The 22540-nt window shown below is 42.3% G+C and overlaps 1 pseudogene; it reads right to left on the reverse strand.

The window, feature by feature from the left end:
- Positions 1–6353: 6353 nt before the first annotated feature.
- LOC137320632 (U11/U12 small nuclear ribonucleoprotein 35 kDa protein-like) lies at positions 6354–16098 on the reverse strand (annotated as a pseudogene).
- Positions 16099–22540: the final 6442 nt, after the last annotated feature.

Consider the following 22540-nt stretch of genomic DNA (forward strand, 5'->3'; position numbering starts at 1 on the left):
CCTAAAAACACCTTATCTTCAAGTACATCATAGATTTTATTTTTTAAAAACTGACCAAATGCTATCTAGGCTAATTATTGTGGCTCAGATCTTCACAGTGTTCTGAGGCTGGGTACTGAAAGGGCATGATTCTTCACTTAGCCTTAGCTCCCAGCAACCCCTTCTGCTCTACTGAAGACAATGAATAGTGAGGGTATGTTTTTATCTCTCTTGTTCTTTAAATCATTGAGGAGAAGTCTTTAGATTTAATTTCAAATCTAGATGTTGTTGATTGGTGCTGGTATAAACAAGCCTTTGCAACCATTTTGAAGGCAACACCTATGGAAAATAGGATAATGGAAGCATACTACAAGTCAAACCATTGAACACTAATGTTTCATTTTTCATTTTTCAGTCCATTTTTAAGAAATAAATCTGATTATTGCACTTTGATCTTGGCTGGTATTAATAATTTACTCTTGGGGAAAATCATGGACTCCAGTCAAAAGAGGAACCAACCAATTCCTCTTTTAATTAGTCACACCTGTTTTATAGCAAAAATGTTAGTGACAACACCAGGAACCTGACAGGGATGCTAATATAACACTTCAACCTATGTCAAAACAAACATGAGCTCTAGAATGGGTCTGGAAATACATATCACCCCAAATACATGTGCTCTTAGTATTTTTTACACAAATTTTGACACTATTCAAAAAGCAGATTTAAATTTGGAAATACAGGCTGCAAAGAAATCTTTTGGTCTTTTTCATGCCTGACAGAGATGATCTTGCTCATCAGCATTTTTGCCTCTCTCCAGTTTAATAATAATGCAATCCTTAGCTATAAATCCATTTGCTGCTTTTTGTACAAATAGCATATTTAATTGGCGACTGTGACCTGTTGTTCTCCCCACTTTGTTTTGACAAGTGCTATAAAAGGACTCACCTGTGCTCCCTTTCCAGTTCTGATGAAGGGTCTCTATCCAAAATATTAACCTGCCTTCTCTCTGTTGTGTACTTCCATCATTTTTCTGTTTTTCAGTGCTTAAAGTTTTTTTTTCATTTCTAATCTTGAATTCAGTTGTGAGAACCAGCAGAGTGAGCAGAACGAGTTTTGCATAGAGTGAGTAAATATTAAATTATAATCTTGACTAGCTAGCTGCTAACTGAGGTTGCAAATAGTGACTGGGCTGGTTTGATTGACGAGCTAGCTAGGTGTGAAAGTACAGATGGTTGTAGTTTGGCATTGAAGTGTAGTTGGGTTGCAATTACTTTCAGTTATTTGAGTTTCTGATTTATTATGGCATGGCAATGGAAACCAGTGTTGTGCAGAACATGGACGATGAGGGAAATGTTTCCAGATGGACTTGCTTGAGCTGAAAGTGACTGAGCTCGAAGAACCATCGCTGGCCCTCCACATTTAAGACAGGAGGAATGATTCCTACTGAGTACATTGTAGGAGGTGGTCACCTTGCAACTAGAGAAGAATAGTGAGGCATGGGAAAGGTAGTAGATGATCATTCACCAGATGGAAAAAGGACTCAGATAAAAACAATGCAGAAAACTCCTGGGGGGGTTCTGAAGTTGTTTGATAGGTATACATTGATAGATAGTGATAATACAGACTACGATGATGACTCAGTGGAGGGAAGCCATAAGCAATGCCATGGCACCATGAGTAAAAGGTTAAAGTGAGCATCTGAGATGAAGAAGTGATACTGTTTTTAAAAAAAAGCAAGTGGTAGTTTTAGGAGATTCTATCAATTTCCTGCAGCTATGATCAAGAGTCTTGAAGTCTGGCTACGATTGGATAGGTGAGTGGAACCAAGCGAGGGCAGTGGAGGAGAGGCTTTGGAGGAGGGTGGTATGATCAACTGTGTTAAAGGCTGCAGGCTTCCATAGCAATATATTTTATCTGGAGGAAGTGCGCGGTGTCAGAAGATAAGTTGTTCAAGGTGAGAACAGGTTGAGCCAGATGTAGGAAGGTGGTATAGAAGGGGGCTGGTTTATGCTGCTGTTCAAGGAAGAAGAAGAGGGCCTAGAGACCATCCTGGTGATGGATGGAGGTGTAGAAATACTATACCTTGATGGTAAAAGGAGATGATAAGGGCTGGGGAATCTTAAATCTTAAAGTGGCAGAGGGCATTAGATGAATCATGACATAAGTGGTTTGGGATTGGACAAGTGGGGAAAGTATAGAATGTGGATGATGGAAATTAATTCAGTAGGATGGAAGAAGGTTGAAATAATTAGTTTGTTTTCTTGGGGAGGATGTAGAAATAGGCTGTACAAGATTAGGGAATAATGAGAATAGAGGCATTTGGGGGAATATTGGAAGAGAAGAATTTGGTCATTGTCTGGGAAATGATAAAAGAAGACTGATGGCCAACATAAAGAGCAATTGCAGGACTTTTACAAACACATAGGCAATAAAGGAATAGGCAGAAAAGAGGTGGGACTACTTTGAGATGAAGGAGGCCACCTTGATTTTGAGAGTGAGGGATTGGCATAGATGCTTAAAACGTATTTTAACATCAGTTTTTACAGAGGAAGATGAAAGTAGGATTGTAGGGGTACTTGAGGAGGATTGGAAAAGCCATTACTAGAGATAAATATTCAAAAGGGCATTATATTAAAAATGTTAATAACATTAAAAATAGAAAAGTCACCAGGCTCAGATGGTATGCATCCAGAATGCTGATGGAGATTGGAAAGAGAAACGGGAAGTACTAACTACTGTTTCCACAAAAACCTTTGGAAACCTAAGTTGTGCCAGAGGACTGGAGGGTGGTAAATGTTACATCTCTATTAAGGAAAACGGAAAGTCAGGAAATTAAAGATCAAATAGTCTTAATTTAAATCTGGACAATTTTTAATTTTATTAGTTGAAAATCATGAGCAGTGCATACTCAAATTTCCAATATGCACTGCCAGTTGGCGAGGCTCGCTTCTGGCAATGCAGACACATAAAATTATGCTTCTTATCTCCATAATATTGGATGAAATTATTGAGCACTTATAAAAGTGTGGGCTAATCAAGGACAGTCAGCATGGATTTGTTATGGCCAAGATGTGCCTGACTACTTTAATGGAATTGTCAGAGCATTTACTTAAAGGGAAAGCAACGGATGTTTTATATATATATATATATATATATATATATATGGATTTTCAGAAATCGTTTGATAATACCAACAATAACAACTTGCATTTATATAGTGCCTTTTACATAGTAAAACACCCCAAGGCACTTCACAGGAGTATTTTCAAACAAAATTTGACACTGAGCCACATAAGGAGATATTAAGACAGGTGACCAAAAGCTTGGTCAAAGAGGTAGGCTCTAAGGAGCGTCTTAAAGGAGGAGAGAGAGGTAGAGATGCAGAGAGGCATAGGGAGGAAATTCTAGAGCTTATGGCCTGGGCAGCTGAAGGCACAGTCAGCAATGCTAGAGCAATTAAAATCGGGGATGCGCAAGAGGCAGGAATTGGAGGAGTGCAGAGATCTCGGAGGGTTGTAGGGCTGGAGGAGGTTACAGAGAAAGGGAGAGGCAAGGCCAAGGAGGGATTTGAAAACAAGGATGAGAATTTTAAAATTGAGGCATTCCTGGACTGGGAGCGAATGTAGGTCAACGAGCACAGGGGTGATGGGAGAACGGGACTCGGTGTGAGTTAGAATAGAGGCAGCAGAGTATTGGATGAACTCAAGATTATGGAGGGTGGAAGATGGGAGGCCAGCCAGGAGAGCATTGGAATAGTGGAGTCTAGAGGTAACAAAGGCATGGATGAGGGTTTCAGCAACAGATGTGCTGAGGCAGGGGCGGAGACGGGCGATGTTACGGAGATGGAAGTAGGCGGTCTTGGTGATGGAGCGGATATGTGGTTGGGAGCTCATCTTAGGGTCAAATAGGACACCAAGGTTGCAAAGCCTCCGTCAGTGGCCAGGGGAGGGATGGAGTAGGTGGCTAGAGAACGGAGTTTGTGGTGGGGACCAGAGACAATAGTTTCGGTCTTCCCAATATTTAGTTGGAGGAATACCCACTATATGAAAGAAAGAACTTATATTTATATAGCCCCTTTCATGTCTTCAGGATTCTGAAAAGTGCTTTACAGCCAATGAATTATTTTTGAAATGTAGTCACTGTTGTTATTTAGGCAAACATAGCAGCTAATTTGCACACAGTAAGGTCTTACAAACAACAATGAGATGAGGGACCAGTAAATCTATTTTTTATTTATGGTTGTGTTGGTTGAGGGATAAATGTTCTTCAGACAACTCCTACAGTGCCATGGGATCTTTAAGATCCACCTGGAAAGGCAGACATCTCATACAAAAGGTAGCAGCTCAAACAAAGTCGCACTCCCTCAGTACTGCATTGTCGGCCTAAAGTATGTGCTTGAGTCTCTGGAGTGGGACTTGAACCCACAATCTTCTGATGTAGCCAATAAGAGTGCTATCATTGAGCCAAGGCTGACATAGACATACAATTTTTTGTTGAACATCGTTATTTCATGCACCCATCTTTTAATCATAGAAGTTACAACATGGAAACAGGCCCTTCGGCCCAACATGTCCATGTCGCCCAGTTTATACCACTAAGCTAGTCCCAATTGCCTGCACTTGGCCCATATCCCTCGATACCCATCTTCCCCATGTAACTGTCCAAATGCTTTTTAAAAGACAAAATTGTACCCGCCTCTACTACTGCCTCTGGCAGCTCGTTCCAGACACTCACCACCCTTTGAGTGAAAAAATTGCCCCTCTGGATCCTTTTGTATCTCTCCCCTCTCACCTTAAATCTGTGCCCCCTCGTTATAGACTCCCCTACCTTTGGGAAAAGATTTTGACTATCGACCTTATCTATGCCCCTCATTATTTTATAGACTTCGATAAGATCACCCCTTAACCTCCTACTCTCCAGGGAAAAAAGTCCCAGTCTGTCTAACCTCTCCCTGTAAGTCAAACCATCAAGTCCCGATAGCATCCTAGTAAATCTTTTCTGCACTCTTTCTAGTTTAATAATATCCTTTCTATAATAGGGTGACCAGAACTGTACACAGTACTCCAAGTGTGGCCTCACCAATGCCCTGTACAACTTCAACAAGACATCCCAACTCCTGCATTCAATGTTCTGACCAATGAAACCAAGCATGCTGAATGCCTTCTTCACCACCCTATCCACCTGTGACTCCACTTTCAAGGAGCTATGAATCTGTACTCCTAGATCTCTTTGTTCTATAACTCTCCCCAACACCCTACCATTAACGGAGTAGGTCCTGGCCCGATTTGATCTACCAAAATGCATCACATCACATTTATCTAAATTAAACTCCATCTGCCATTCATCGGCCCACTGGCCCAATTTATCAAGATCCCGTTGCAATCCTAGATAACCTTCTTCACTGTCCACAATGCCACCAATCTTGGTGTCATCTGCAAACTTACTAACCATGCCTCCTAAATTCTCATCCAAATCATTAATATAAATAACAAATAACAGCGGACCCAGCACCGATCCCTGAGGCACACCGCTGGACACAGGCATCCAGTTTGAAAAACAACCCTCGACAACCACCCTCTGTCTTCTGTCGTCAAGCCAATTTTGTATCCAATTGGCTACCTCACCTTGGATCCCATGAGATTTAACCTTATGTAACAACCTACCATGCGGTACCTTGTCAAATGCTTTGCTGAAGTCCATGTAGACCACGTCTACTGCACAGCCCTCATCTATCTTCTTGGTTACCCCTTCAAAAAACTCAATCAAATTCGTGAGACATGATTTTCCTCTCACAAAACCATGCTGACTGTTCCTAATTAGTCCCTGCCTCTCCAAATGCCTGTAGATCCTGTCCCTCAGAATACCCTCTAACAACTTACCCACTACAGATGTCAGGCTCACTGGTCTGTAGTTCCCAGGCTTTTCCCTGCCGCCCTTCTTAAACAAAGGCACAACATTTGCTACCCTCCAATCTTCAGGCACCTCACCTGTAGCGGTGGATGATTCAAATATCTCTGCTAGGGGACCCGCAATTTCCTCCCTAACCTCCCTTAACGTCCTGGGATACATTTCATCAGGTCCCGGAGATTTATCTACCTTGATGCGCGTTAAGACTTCCAGCACCTCCCTCTCTGTAATATGTACACTCCTCAAGACATCACTATTTATTTCCCCAAGTTCCCTAACATCCATGCCTTATATGTTTCTGATGGCCAACATAAAAAGCATAAATATATTGACAGACTGGTTAAGTAGCTTCATCACTTAAAAGCTTATTGTTTCTGTCAATATTAGACAGAACATATTCTACAGATATTTCTACTTGTACAGGACCTTCCCTGGGAGCATAAATCTCTACTAACACAGCTCTATCATTGAGTTTTATGTCTCATAAAACTATCTGTCTTATATTGATTTTCATCTCTGTGTTGCTTGATCTCTTTCCATACTTCTATATCACGTTCTTTCACTTGCTCAATTTTCTCTTTCATTGCCTCTCTCCTACCTTTCTCTTCATCTTTCTCAGTCTCAACCTCTTTCTCATTGCCAGCTATCCTTTGCTGTCTGGATCCCGAACAATCCCATTTGTCTACTTGCCACTCCATATACTGTTCCGCCTTCAGTGGCAGGATACCGATTGGTTTCTCATAGGGGCAGTCTGGCCCCATTTTTTTTTACCATTTGAATTTTCATGGGGAGCCATCCTTTCAATGTCCGCTTCAGTTCAAATTCCACAAAGAGTTCATGTTGGTCCACCTCTAATTTATTGGTGCTCTGATACACTTTATAAAATGAGCACTCATTCTTGTATTCAGTGAAGCCATAGCATTTGGAAAACCCAATGATGATGTCGCACACAAGCCTCAGACTATGGATGTCCCCGAATCTGGAAAAAACATCTTTCAGCTTCTCCTTGGAAGTCTGTAGATTCAACCTGGCAACGAAGAGTGTCAGATGTGGGACTTACTATCAAAATGAAAGCATATAGAATTAAAGGAAATGCAACCATATAGATAAAGGGATAGCTAGAGGACATAAAGCAAAGAATAGAGTTAAATGGATGTTTTTTAGATTGGCAGGACGTGAGAGGTTGCATGTCCTAGGGACCTGTGGTGGGATCTCTTTTGTTTTCCATTTATACGAATGATTTAAACACAAGAGGAACAATATGAAAGTTTGCTGATGATACCAAATTAGTGGGCATGGCAAACTGTGAGGAGGAATGCAAGGGATTGTAAGAAGACATAGACAGATTGGCAGAGCGGGCAGGTGAGTGGCAGATGTAGCTCAATGTAGAGAAATGTCAGGTAGTACATATTGGAAAAGAGAACTATGATGGGAAGAATACCCAATATAATTATCATTTTAACAGGCTGGAGTAACAGAGAGATCTAGGGGTGGAGATAAATCTTTAAGGAGTGGGAGCGCAGGAAGAAAAGGTCATGAAATGGCAAATGGGATTCCATTTGCCATTTCATACATGGGCAGAGAATATAAATGCAAGGATGTAATGCTGAATTTGTGCACAACATTAGATGGGTTACGGTTGTGTACCCTATTATAGGAAGCACAATAGAGACATGGAAAGGAGACAATAAAGATTCACCAGAATTATACCACGATCGACAAGTTATATCTTTGATAAAAGACGTGAAAAAATCCTGTTTATTTTCCAATGGAATAGAAAAGATTAAGCAGTGATTTAATAGAGATTTTCAAAATCATGAATGGTTTTGAGATGCTAAATAGCAAAAGATATTTTCTAGTGGTTGGCGGAATAGCTTTCTGCTGTGCTGTAAATTTTACGACCAGCACCAATGTATGGGAGTTGATATTTAGCACATCAGTTTCAGTATTATATAGAACAAGACTGTGTGTCTTTTTATTTGGCGCTGAATTTCACATGGAGTGAATAGAGAACATGCACTGGTGTATCATTATCCTTGTCAATCATGCCGCTACTCAAATCCTGATTGATGAAGGATTAAATTTAAACTTAATTATAATTATATAATATTAAGTGTTGTGCTGTTATGATGGACAGGGCAGGTTGAAATGAAAATCCACTTACATCCACAGAGTTGTAATTATGGACTGCATGGAAAACAGCACCGGATGAATTGTCCCAGTAGGTTAGATAATCCTATAACTACATCAGTAATGATGAGTTTGTGCTTTATTATTTATTCTCAGCCTCATTACTTTACCAATATTATAATTTTTCAATATTTTACATTGTTGTACTACAAAGGGTTATACTGCTTCGTGACTTGCAAGGTTTTACTTAAAGGGATTGCATTAATAAAAGTAATTATGGAGGAAATTGGCTTATGTAAGTCAATTCTGCCAGTAAATATGGGGAATTATTTTTTTTTACAGCTGGTCCATAATTCTGGCATTGTCTACATTTTTGCCTGGCAATTTATCACCGATGATAAGTGAAGCTATCCAATGGTAAATTGGACAAAATCTTGTTAATTTTGTCACCTTGTCAACTGGAAATGAACCACTTGACCTTTATTATTAATTCGGTTTCTATAAATTATAATAGAGTTTACACCTAAGTTTACTAGAAATCAAAATTTCTTGGGAAAGAATAGAAAGCAATTGAAATTGCAAAGTCCACATATCACCAGGGATATGGGGTAGAATTTCCAAAATGAAGCAACAAAATATCCAATGCCACCAGGGTACTAAGAAGTGTAAGAAGAGGTGTAAATACTTTAATACGATATCTACATTGAAGGAGAAAAAATATTTTTTTTCTTCAATGTAGATATCGTATTAAAATATTTTTTTTCTCTTGTTGCTGTGTGTTAGTGGTATCATAGGAAGATTTTGTCTGCTATTTTTAGTAATTCTCCTTATTCTAGCCAAGGATGCCTGATGCAAATGTGCATGAATGTGTTTTGTTTAAAACAAATTCCTTCTAGACTTCCATAAGTTGCCTTGGATGAGGCACCTTTCCTATTAGTATTCAAGGAAATGTCATCATGGGGTAATTTTTTCTCTTCACCTCCTGGGCAGTAATCTAGCAGAGCAGATTGCCTGCATGTTATAGAACCCATCCATTAATTTCAGTGGATTCTATAATGGGTGGGGGATCCACTCCGCCACGTTACTGCCTATATGGTGAAGGCAAAAATTTACCCCCATGAGTCCACAGCAGGGATTCTCCTCTTGTGATGCTAATGGGCCATGTTGATTTGCTGGAGGCATCCATTTTGTGAAACAGCTATCTTTCATTTTCCATGATGTGGAGATGCCGGTGATGGACTGGGGTGGACAAATGTAAGGAATCTTACAACACCAGGTTATAGTCAAGGGCAATTAGGGATGGGCAATAAATGCTGGCCTCGCCAGCGACGCCCACATCCCGTGAACGAATAAAAAAAAAAGTTTTATTTGAAAATCACAAGCTTTCGGAGATTATCTCCTTCATCAGGTGAGTGAGTGAAAGGTTCTCAAATCGCATATCTTATATTAGGCTGGGACACGATCACACCAATCAAAGGTGTCGTTGGTGTTCAGACAGGTTAGCCACGGAAAACAGTACATCCCAGTATACTGAATACACAATGGGTCAGATTACACAGACAAAGAGAGAAAGAGACCCGAAAGGCAGTGAGAGAGAGAGAAAATGTCCAGTTGTATTAAAAACAGATAACTTTTTTTCCCTGCTGGTGGGGTTACATGTAGCGTGACATGAACCCAAGATCCCGGTTGAGGCCGTCCTCATGGGTGCGGAACTTGGCTATCAATTTCTGCTCGACGATTTTGCGTCGTCGTGTGTCTCGAAGACCGCCTTGGAGAATGCTTACCCGAAGATCGGTGGCTGAATGTCCTTGACTGCTAAAGTGTTCCCCGACTGGGAGGGAACCTTCCTGTCTGGCAATTGTTGCGCGGTGTCCGTTCATCTGTTGTCGCAGTGTCTGCATGGTCTCGCCAATGTACCATGCTCCGGGCATCCTTTCCTGCAACGTATGAGGTAGACAACGCTGGCCGAGTCACAGGAGCATGAACCATGTACCTGGTGGGTGGTGTCCTCTCGTGTGATGGTGGTATCTGTGTCGATGGTCTGGCATGTCTTGCAGAGGTTGCCGTGGCAGGGTTGTGTGGTGTCGTGGACGCTGTTCTCCTGAAAGCTGGGTAATTTGCTGCAAACGATGGTCTGTTCGAGGTTAGGTGGCTGTTTGAAGGCGAGTAGTGGAGGCGTGGGGATGGCCTTAGTGAGGTGTTCATCGTCATCGATGACATGTTGAAGGCTGTGGAGAACATGGCGTAGTTTCTCCGCTCCGGGGAAGTACTGGACGACGAATGGTACTCTGTTGGTTGCGTCCCGTGTTTGTCTTCTGAGGAGGTCTATGCGATTCTTCGCTGTGGCCCGTCGGAACTGTCGATCGACAAGTCGAGCATCATATCCCGTTCTTACGAGGGCGTCTTTCAGAGTCTGTAGGTGTCCATCGCGTTCCTCCTCGTCTGAGCAGATCCTGTGTATTCGCAGGGCCTGTCCATAGGGGATGGCCTCTTTGACATGGTTAGGGTGGAAGCTGGAAAAGTGGAGCATCGTGAGGTTGTCCGTGGGCTTGCAGTAGAGTGAGGTGCTGAGGTGCCCGTCTTTGATGGAGATTTGTGTGTCCAAGAAAGAAACCGATTCTGAGGAGTAGTCCATGGTGAGTTTGATGGTTGGATGGAACTTGTTGATGTTATCGTGTCGTCTCTTCAGTGATTCTTCGCCGTGGGTCCATAGGAAGAAAATGTCGTTGATGTATCTGGTGTATAGCGTTGGTTGGAGGTCCTGTGCAGTGAAGAAGTCGTGCTCGAACTTGTGCATGAAAATGTTGGCGTATTGGGGTGCGAATTTGGTCCCCATGGCTGTTCCGTGTGTTTGGGTAAAGAACTGGTTATCGAAGGTGACAGGCCCTGCGAATACACAGGATCTGCTCAGACGAGGAGGAACGCGATGGACACCTACAGACGCTGAAAGACGCCCTCGTAAGAACGGGATATGATGCTCGACTTGTCGATCGACAGTTCCAACGGGCCACAGCGAAGAATCGCATAGACCTCCTCAGAAGACAAACACGGGACGCAACCAACAGAGTACCCTTTGTCGTCCAGTACTTCCCCGGAGCGGAGAAACTACGCCATGTTCTCCGCAGCCTTCAACATGTCATCGATGATGATGAACAACTCGCTAAGGCCATCCCCACGCCTCCACTACTCGCCTTCAAACAGCCACCCAACCTCAAACAGACCATCGATCGCAGCAAATTACCCAGCTTTCAGGAGAACAGCGTCCACGACACCACACAACCCTGCCACGGCAACCTCTGCAAGACATGCCAGATCATCGACACAGATACCACCATCACATGAGAGGACACCACCCACCAGGTACATGGTTCATACTCCTGTGACTCGGCCAATGTTGTCTACCTCATACGTTGCAGGAAAGGATGCCCCGGAGCATGGTACATTGGCGAGACCATGCAGACACTGCGACAACGGATGAACGGACACCGCGCAACAATCGCCAGACAGGAGGGTTCCCTCCCAGTCGGGGAACACTTTAGCAGTCAAGGACATTCAGCCACCGATCTTCGGGTAAGCATTCTCCAAGGCGGCCTTCGAGACACACGACAACGCAAAATCGTCGAGCAGAAATTGATAGCCAAGTTCCGCACCCATGAGGACGGCCTCAACCGGGATCTTGGGTTCATGTCACGCTACATGTAACCCCACCAGCAGGAAAAAAAAGTTATCTGTTTTTAATACAACTGGACATTTTCTCTCTCTCTCTCTGCCTTTCAGGTCTCTTTCTCTCTTTGTCTGTGTAATCTGACCCATTGTGTATTCAGTATACTGGGATGTACTGTTTTCCGTGGCTAACCTGTCTGAACATCAACGACACCTTTGATTGGTGTGATCGTGTCCCAGCCTAATATAAGATATGTGATTTGAGAACCTTTCACTCACTCACCTGATGAAGGAGATAATCTCCGAAAGCTTGTGATTTTCAAATAAAACTGTTGGACTATAACCTGGTGTTGTAAGATTCCTTACATTTCATTTTCCAGTCAGATACCTGTCTCTGCCATAATAACGTATATCTATTATACAAATTAATTAAAGATCTGTGCAAAAATCTGATTTTTGCGTAACTCCAAATTATATTCCGCACTTAAAGTAGACTTAACGGTACTACACTAAAGCAAGATAGATAGGGAAACTAGAATTACTAAACATGCATTTGAAGAATAATTTCCTTAACTGAGTTCGGTTTGGTCCAGAGCAGTAGAACCAGACGACACGGCCTTTGCTTGAGCAGGGGTAAATTTAAAATGAATCTGCGGAAACATTTGTGAGTGAGTGGTAAATCTCTGGGACAGGCTCCCAAAGGTATCAGTGGAAGCAGAAAGTGTTGACTAATTCAAATGCAAATTAGATAGATTTATTTCAGAAAATAATATTTTGGAATAAAGTATATGAATAATTTGAGATATGACATGTGGTAAGTGTAGCATGCTTGGGAGGAACAGGTTATTTTGCATCTATGATTCCCAAAAGCTTTTCCTCACTGGGAGTTTTCCTTGCCTCATGTTTGGGACAGTTGTAGACTAATTGATAGAGATTGATTGCCATGATTAGTCAACAACTCCATTCCGTATATCATGTGACTATCTGGATTGTAGAAGGTGAACTGAGTTGGACCGTAGCCTTTTTTCATCTAGCAATTCCTACACTTACTACTGCTTACCAAATGAAAAATTCACCTACAGTATTTTGTTGATGGTGATGGGCTGTTGCAAGGTTCACGTTTTTCTGACAGAATATCCCTTTTCACCCTGGAGAGGTCCTATCTCTATTTCCTGTGGAAATGTTGACAAGTCTGCAACAGTATGTTTATGCAGACAACATACTGCCTGCTTCGTCACCCCCACTGTGAAACTCTCCACACTCTACAGCTGATACATATGTATAGCACCAAGGGAGGAAATATTTGAAACTATTAAATATTTAATGATTTGGGTCGTGATTCAACTTCACATTTATAAACTGTGTCAAATTGGATATAAATAGTTAACCTGCGGCTGCTTTTAGTTAAAATTTATATACTGTCAATGTCGTAAAAAATATTTATGTTAACAATGACGTGAAATTTGTTTTGAGAAAAATTCTGAGAGAGAAAACAAAAGTAATGCTCCAGGTATTGTGCTAAAGTGAAACACCTGATTTCATAATTCTCTACTGTCTCCCCTCAGAAACTATTCTAATTGACTGTTATGGACTGATTTAACATATTTGTTCTAAGAGTGGAAAGAACTGCATAACTCACGAGCAACAATGTCACAAACAAGCTCCCATGTTGGTGAAGTGAGTTTATTCACTGCATAACTGAGCCACATAAAGCATGAAAGTCCTAGCATCAATCCCTAATTCATGCTAAGTTTAGCTAACATCAGCCAGGTTGGCAGTCAGGGCACTACAACCTGCTTTAGCTCTAAAAAGAAAATGGATTAATGTTCCTGCTTGTTATCAACAATAACAACAACTTGCATTTATTTAGTGCCTTTAACATAGTAAAATGTCCCAAGATGCTTCACAGGACCGTTATCAAACAAAATTTGACACCGAGCCACATAAGGAAATATTAGGACAGGTGACCAAAAGTTTGGTCAAAGAGGTAGGTTTTATGGGGATAGGGCGGGAAAGTGGAGTTGAGGTAGAAGATCATCCATGATCTTATTGAATGGTGGAGCAGGCTCAAGGGACCGTATGGCCTACTCCTGCTCCTATTTCTTATGTTCTTGTATTCTTATGGAGCATCTTAATGGACGAGAGAGAGGTAGAGAATTAGGGAGGGAATTCCAAAGCTTAGGGCCTATCCAGCTGAAGGCATGTTGGAAATATTTAGCTCTGATGCCCCTCTGGATGAACAGACTGCTGGTACTCAACTATGAAAGCTCAAACACCATGTACTGGAATATGAATGGTGCATATCTGCCCCCCTTCTCAGCGAGGATAACTAAACACTTCTGGGAGAGTATACTCCCGCTGTTTATCTATTTGATGTTTTCAATAGTCGGCCAGCCTCTGAAAAAGGAGCAACACTAATCCTCGAAATCTGTCAGGTGCTGCAATTAGGAACTGGTTAATTACCTGAGTTAACACTGGGAAGGCAAAAACATCTGCGGAATTTGGCATTACTGGATGAGGAAAACCAAGTTTATAGGGACTGCAAACCCTACAGGGAGGGAGGCGCACATTTTATAGGACTGTTGGGAATAATTTAAAAGGAGTTCTTGGTAAGACATCAGAAATACGGATCCAGGAATGACACTGTGCCAAATGGCGTTCGGAAATCTTTGACCTGTCTGACTGGTTGTACTTCCCTTCGGAGGGGCAGAGAACCACTCTCATATTACGCTGTTTAGGCTGCGTGGGTGCCCCATTACACTGCTACAGGCATGGACAGCAGCCCCCAACATATTGACTACATCCCTGAAATTTAGGATAGGGCCATAAGGAAGCCAAAGTGGCAGGTGGAATTCTGCTTTGCAGCACTTCCGGCAGCACAACGGAATTTCCATGCTCTAATCTTTTTTTTTATTCATTCGTGGGATGTGGGCGTCGCTGGCGAGGCCAGCATTTATTGCCCATCCCTAATTGCCCTTGAGAAGGTGGTGGTGAGCCGCCTTCTTGAACCGCAGTAGTGGTACAACCGAGCAGCTCTTGGTGATGGACATTGAAGTCCCCCACCCAGAGTACATTTTGTGCCCTTGCTACCCTCAGTGCTTCCTCCAAGTGGTGCTCAACATGGAGGAGGACTGATTTATCAGCTGAGGGAGCGCGGTAGGTGGTAATCAGCAGGAGGTTTCCTTGCCCATGTTTGACCTGATGCCATGAGATTTCATGGGGTCCAGAGTCAGTGTTGAGAACTCCCAGGGCCACTCCCTCCTGTCTGTATATCACTGTACCGCCACCTCTGGTAGGTCAGTCCTGCCGGTGGGACAGGACATACCCAGAGCCCAGAGATGGTGATGGAAGAGTCTGGGTCGTTGTCTGAAATCTGTCCCCTGAATTAATAGAGCACGCAATTTGAGCACATAAGTACTCTCACTTGCTTTTCACTCTTCAGCAATGTTGCTTGGGTCTGGAAATATATGATACATGAACGCTTCACTACACTCCCAATATCGCTGCTCCTTATTAATCAATTGTAGTCACTGGATTGGTTTGTGCGGTCAGCAATTTCCAGGCTAAATGTATTTTTTAGTGGTGGAATTTTGTTCTTATTTGGGAGTATTTCTCTTTGCGTAGAATGAAGTACAATGAAGCGAGGTCCTAGCTTAGTGACTCTTATCACTCGTGTGCACATGGTGCCACTAGGATATATGTGGTGGGTTTTTACTGAGGACTGAAGGATGGTGTATGTGCCTATTGTTCTTTAGAATGCGGCAAGGGATTTGGTTAATTTAATTTAATCCTGTCAGTTGTTATATAATTTTGTTATGGTAGGCATATTGACAGTTTGTTTTATTTGATTTTATTCTGCAGGTTGTGTTATAATTTCATTATGGCAAACAATACAATATTCTTTGTCAACTGTGTGATGAGTGTAGTTTGTGAAATCAACGGTACAGAAAAGTTCAGCAGCTGCAGTTACTAGGAAAGAGTTGCTATCATCACAGACAGTACTCACTGATACTGAAAGCAACTTCACAGCTATTTGATTTTCTTCTTTTCAGTTGAAGCTGGCTCATGGGAAAATAGTTCTGGTTCAATTATTATCTCATGTACGTGAAATAAATTCTATACTTTGTGTGCATAAGATTAAAAACTACTTTCTGAGAGCCTAAATCATGCTTTTATCTAATCCACAACTCCAATCTGACTCCAGTCAAGTCAAAAACATTGGCCTAGAAATTCGATCGTACTGCAGCTGATGACATCAGTGGCATGGCCCAGTTGGCTGTCCACTGCTGTATCAGGGAGGCTATCGAGGCTCCCTACCCCAGGAGGAACACATACATCACTTTCCCATTGGACAGAGTGAAACAAGATGAAAGAGCTCTCGGCTTCAACTGCATTGCAGCCTTCCCAAGGGTCCATGGTGACATAAACTGCACCCGCATTGCCTTGCATGCTCCCATCATAATCCTGGCATCTTTCTCAATGGAAAGGGATTCTACTCCCTCAATGTCCAACTTGTTTGCAACCACAGGCAGTGCATAATGTAGGTCCATATCCGGTTTTCTGACAGCAGTCATGATTCATCCATCCTGCGCCATTCCTCTGTGGCGTTTTTATTCCAATCAGGCCGTTGGGTCACAAGCTGTGTACTGGGCGACAAGGGGTATCCCTATCACACATGGGTCATGACTCTTGTCAGGAACCTGAGCATAGCTGCAGAGGTGGCCTACAACGAGCCATACCACCACGGGAAATATCGAGCAGAGGGTCGAAGGCTCAAGCAACACTTCCTCTACCTAGACCGTTTGGGAGGAGCTTTGTAGTACAGCCCTGACCATGTTTGCAGATTTGTGGTCATGTGCTGTATTCTGCATAACTTTGCCATGATGAGGGACCAGCCCTCACTACCACCTGGGCAGCAAGAATGTGGAGGAGCAGGAAGAGAAGGAAAAACAGCACAAAAAGGAGGAAGAGGAGAAAAAGTAGGATCAGCATTGACCACCAATGCCCCTAGCTGCCAGAACTCATAGAGAGCAGCTCATCCAAGACTGCTTCACGTGAATCATCCCTCCCATCCCCTATACACCAAGGGTCCTGCAATCCTATCACCACTGTCCTTACTACCACTTTCTGAATAGTTCCTTCAGTCCAGTCTTATGGGTCTTACAAACATATGAACATACAAATTAAAAGCAGGAGTATGCCATTCAGCCCCTCGAGCCTGCTCTGCCATTTGACAAGATCATGGCTGATCTGATTGTGACCTCAACCCTATTTTCCCATCTACCTACTCTTGCCCTCACTTCACACACCAACACCATATCCAGAAAAAAATGTTACTTCAACAACTCTATTCCATCTGTGTATAATAGTTAACAGCAATAATTAAGAATCCCTCTTGTTCTACTCCTTAGTGTGTGTCTTGTGTGGTTGATTACCTATCCTAGTGCTCCTACGAGGCGTATCCTCAGTAGCTACAGCTTGGGAGCTAGAAGGCTGCTAAGCTTCCACTGAGGACACTTCAGGTGGTCATGGTGGGTGACCTCGAGCAGCTCTGGGCCTTGAGAATCTACCTACAGGCTGCACCATCTCGGCGGGCGGGCTGTGTGGCACTGATAAGGGCACTGGCGAAGTGGGTGGCGGGGGAACAGGCTTGCTGTCATCCTGAAAGAGGATACATAGGAACATAGGAACAGGAGTAGGCCATTCAGCCCCTCGAGCCTGCTCCGCCATTTGATAAGATCATGGCTGATCTGTGATCTAACTCCATATACCTGCCTTAGGCCCATATCCCTTAATACCTTTGGTTGCCAAAAAGCTATCTATCTCAGATTTAAATTTAGCAATTGAGCTAGTATCAATTGCCGTTTGTGGAAGAGATACATTTTCTGGCATGATCTAATTCCTAGGCCATAGACCTTACAAACTGATCAGGGTCGTGAGAAATAGAGCAAATTTAATGGCAGCTACTTGGGTGAATAATGGATAACTGTGAACTGTTCCCTTCATTGAATCATAGAATCTTACAGCTCAGAGGAGGCCATTTGACCCATCCTGACTGTGGTAGCTCTTTGAAAGAGCTATTCAATAAGTCCCACTCCTCTGCTCTTTCCCCATACTCTTGCAAATTTCTCCTTTTCAAGTATATATCCTTACATATGTCAATTTTTAGTCAGATGGGTTTTTCTGTCACAATTACAGAATGCTTTTACATTACATTCTGCTGCAATTAATTATTATACGTCATTAGCTAATTAGATTATTGTTGACATCATAGTGTGCATAGTGAAATGTGAGAATTTGAAAGCTCTTCTTGAAATGTTGGAAAAGTCCAGCAGAAGCTTAAAGAGGAATGTAAAAAGGATCGAATTCAAGGCTATTAGTTTGCAGGCTTCACCAAAAAATGGGTAGAAACACGGAGTGCAATCCCCAAAATACTGGTAAAAATTCAACAATCCCATATAATATAATTGAATTTGACTTATTCAGTCACTGTAAGCCATTGGTTATAGTTCAATTAAAACAGAATCTTCAATGGATGCATCGTTTCCTACTTCTGTATAGGTTTCACTATGTAGTATATTTTATTGCGTAGGACAGACTAGATAAACATGGGGTTTTCAGCTTGGAAAAGAGCCATCTGAGAGGTGATTGTATATTAGGTTGTTAAGGGTATAGAAAAAGTTAATCCAGAATATTACTTTAAATTAAACTGGGGGAGTAGAACAGATTCAAATTAGTAAAAGGTAATTTTAGGACTCATATCAGGAAATCCTTCTTCACACAACGAATATACATGGAATAAACTTCCAGCTAGAATATTGGAGGCAAAAACTCTGGAATCATTAAAGAAACTATTGGATGCTACAATAGGAGGAGGTTAGGATCTCACTGGATGGATCAGTTAAGATGGTTCCATTGGCTTTCCTCATCTGTAATTATATTGTGTTCTTGTGCAAATATACAAACAGGCAAGGACCAGCTGCTGAACCTTTCTATAAGGGCCTATTAAAAAAACACATAAAAATAATTTCTTATAAATCATTTAATTGAAATGATTCAAAAACCAAGTAGTTTTTCTTTTTATCTGATTACTTAGTCACAAAAGCATAACCAAATAGGAAAGCCTAACTAACTATAGCTCACAGTCAAATGTACATTGATTGCAAATAGAGATCACAATAAGCCTTTCTGCTTACAACAGGAAAGTTTAATTACTAAAAAGAACACATCAATGGATGTGATCTGTTATCCAACCAGTGTATGGAAGGAAGAGTTGAAATGATATGAACTTCAAAGCTAGTTACAGTCTGCCAATGTTTAAATCAAGCAATCATTTAAATTGGGTGAATAGCGCTAACCAATTACCATTACTGTCAATCGCAAAGTCTCCTTCCTTTGTGCAGAAACAGGTGTTCAGTCTTTGACCTGAAACCTTAACTCTGTTTCTTTCTCCACAGATGCTGCCTCACTTGCTGAGTTTTTCCAGCATTTTCTGTTTTTAGTTCAGTAAGTAGTTTGCACTTGTTAAGGTGGAATTATCTTGTGCACTTAATTCCTAATGGATCGCAACCCAACACCAAGTGATGTTGGGTTGCGATCCATTGTTGACCTATAATCGCAAATGATGTAGATCACTTTTCCATTCATTTTTATCAAAGATATGTATAATGAAGAAGGGGATTTATTGAAGCAATTAAGTTTGTCTGCTACCTTGGCTGAGATCATATTCATATAAACCGTCCAAGAAGCAAGAAGAAAGAAGGTTAAATATTTCCCACACTCAAACTCGAGATGAATAATGGCAAGACAATATTACAATATTGTGCCAGACAGGGAATGGGGCAGCTAACAATACCAATGGAAAAAGGATTAGATATCTGTGACTCATCATGACAAGTGTTCCAAGGTAGTTACTGGACTTCATACAAACCATTGAATGCGTATAGCGGGGAAATCGCATTTGCAACAACGAGCCCGCAATAAGTGGTGGGGACTGTAATTGGTGTCAGATACAGCTTAGTGGTAGCACTCTTGCCTCTGAGGCAGAAGGTTGTGGGTTCAAATCCCACTCCAGAGACGAGCATATAATCAAGGCTGACACTTCAATGCAGCACTGAGGGAGTTTCCTGAGGTTGTGAAATTGGGTGAAATAATGGAAGACATGGTCAGATAAAATCAGGAAGTGGTGCAGAATTGACACAATTGACATTGCAACTGACAGAATAAATGTTTGGAGAAATATTACAATTAGCCTCAACAACAACTGGTACAACCAGAACCTAATGATGGGTGTTATAACATTGGAAGAATTTTCAGAAATAAGTTGACATAAATACCTGCCGAATAATTTATTTTAAAAAATGCAGGCCATACACAAGTATAGTGTATTCATATAGTGCCATAGTTCAATAAGACACCGATTCTTAGCACAACATAACTTACTGGAAAGTTCTTACAGTAGGATATTAAAACAAGGTTTAATAATATATATGAAAAAACATGGAGAGGCTGTGTATATATACCTTCTCAATAATGTACAAGCTGCCTCCAATTCAATTCAAACCAACTTTTTCTATTGCACAAGGTGACATTTTTATTCCTTATATATCAAATCAGTCCTCAAGGAGCTGAAATGGATAAATTGAAGGTAGTTTTAGTCCTCACTAGTAATTAGACTGAGATCAGTATTTATTTCACCTATAACCTTTTAAAAAAACAAGCATTCCTGACTGGACTGCTAACTAGCTAATACACCAATTCTACCAATTAAGCCACAGTAAAGGATGCTCTTTAAACTTTTTTCTAATCCTCAAGTCTTTAAAAATGCAAGAGAACTCTTGCTTCCTTATAAGGCTTAATAGTTCTAGCTGCCATCAGTGCAGGAATGAGGAGATGTTTTAGTGCTGCCTCTGATTTGTCACGCTGCTTGTCCAACATCCAGTATTGGATGTGCGATATTTCCTACAATTAAATATTGGAAATGCTGAAGCCATTGTCTTCGGTCCCTGCCATAAACTCTATCCCTAGCCACCGACTCCATCCCTCTCCCTGGCCACTGTCTGAGGCTGAACCAAACCGTTCGCAACCTTGGTGTCCTATTTCACCCTGAGCTGAGCTTCCGACCACATATCCGCTCCATCGTCAAGACTGCCTACTTCCACCTCCGTAACATCGCCTGTCTCCGCCCCTGCCTCAGCTCATCTGCTGCTGACACCCTCATGCATGCGTTTGTTACCTCTAGACTTGATTATTTCAATGCTCTCTTGGCCAGCCTCCCACCTTGCACCCTCTGTAAACTTAAGCTCATCCAAAACTCTTCTGCCCGTATCCTAACTTGCACCAAATCCCGTTCACCCACCACCCCTGTGTTCTCTGACCTACAATGGCTCCTGGTCTGGCAACGCCTCGATTTAAAAATTCTCCTCCTTGTTTTCAAATCCCTCCATGGCCTCCCCTCTCTCTATCTCTGTGACCTCCTCCAGCCCTACAATCCTCTGAGATCTATGCACTCCTCAAATTTTGGCCTCTTGCAGATCCCCGATTTTCATCGCTCCACCTTTGGCAACTATGTCTTCAGCTGCCTAGGTCCCAAGCTCTGGAATTCCCTCCCTAAACCTCTCCACCTCTCTACCTCCCTCTCTTCCCTTAAGACGCTCCTTAAAACCTACATCCCTGTCCTTGAATCTCCTTATGTGGCTTGGTGCCAAATTTTATTTGATAACACTCCTGTGAAGCGCCTTGGGATATTTTACTATATTAAAGGTGCTATATAAATGCAAGTTGTTGTTGATTTTGTCTTATGCAAGACAAATCCAGTAGCTTTTAAGTACTTGCCACTGTAATTAAGTAGGTTGACTTCGGAGATCCACAGAATGAGTCAATTTGTTGGTTTGTTACACTAAATACTCTTGCAAAAGATTTTATTTATTTAAAATGCTCATCTCATGCAAGTAAGTAAAATTATTTTTATCATTTAAATTATTCTGGTTCCTTAATATATACTCTCCATCAAGCAAAGATAATGGCCTAGAAATTCGATCGCGCCTGAAAATGAGCACCCAAGGGGAAAGGCAGGCGCTGCATGCACCTGTTCACATGGGCACAGGGACAACATAAAATTCATGCAGGGAGCTCATTGTAATGAGTCAGGCATTACCTGTGCTGCTTATTGGCTGCAGGCCTGTTTTGAGGGCCGGGAAATCGGGCATCACCGATGCCACTTAAAGGCAGCCAGCACCTCTTAAAGGGGAAGTGCTGACATCATGGAATGCTTGTGATCACAGAAATAGCTGCAGGACTTACATAATGGGTCCCCAGGTTCTCCGTTGTCGTTTTGGAGGCCGTGGTCCAGGAGGTGGACAGGAGGAGGGAAAACACATACTAGCTCTGTTGCAGAGGACTCAGGTGCTGAAGTTGAGGAACCAGTCTACTGTAGAAGGCTAATGGGCATATACCAGGAAACGCTAGGCGCAATGGGCAGCCTGCCAGCGAGCTTGCCTGCAATGACTCAGAGCATGGCGGATTTCAGCTCCAACTTGTGTCAAGGCTTCACGCAGAGCATGGAGACCATTCTGCTCATCATGGAGCTAGTGGTCAGCTCCACGAACACGACAGTGGCGCTCACCATGATACAGCCTCTGCTAACAGCTTCCATGGCAGCTCACACTGATGATTTTAGCTGTGATCCTGGCTCTGGGGGCCAGTGTAAACAGGGGCTTCCAGAGCACTGCATCGCTCCTGCATTCTGGTCTTCTGCAGAGCTATAAGAGTGATGAGTTGCAGTCCTAGGTGAATGGCCATGGCTCACTTGGAGAGGCACCTGCTGTCCTCTCTCAGGATGAGAGCATGCCAGCTCCCC

The sequence above is a fragment of the Heptranchias perlo genome, chromosome 4, assembly GCF_035084215.1.
Source record: "Heptranchias perlo isolate sHepPer1 chromosome 4, sHepPer1.hap1, whole genome shotgun sequence".
Lineage (NCBI taxonomy): Eukaryota > Metazoa > Chordata > Chondrichthyes > Hexanchiformes > Hexanchidae > Heptranchias > Heptranchias perlo.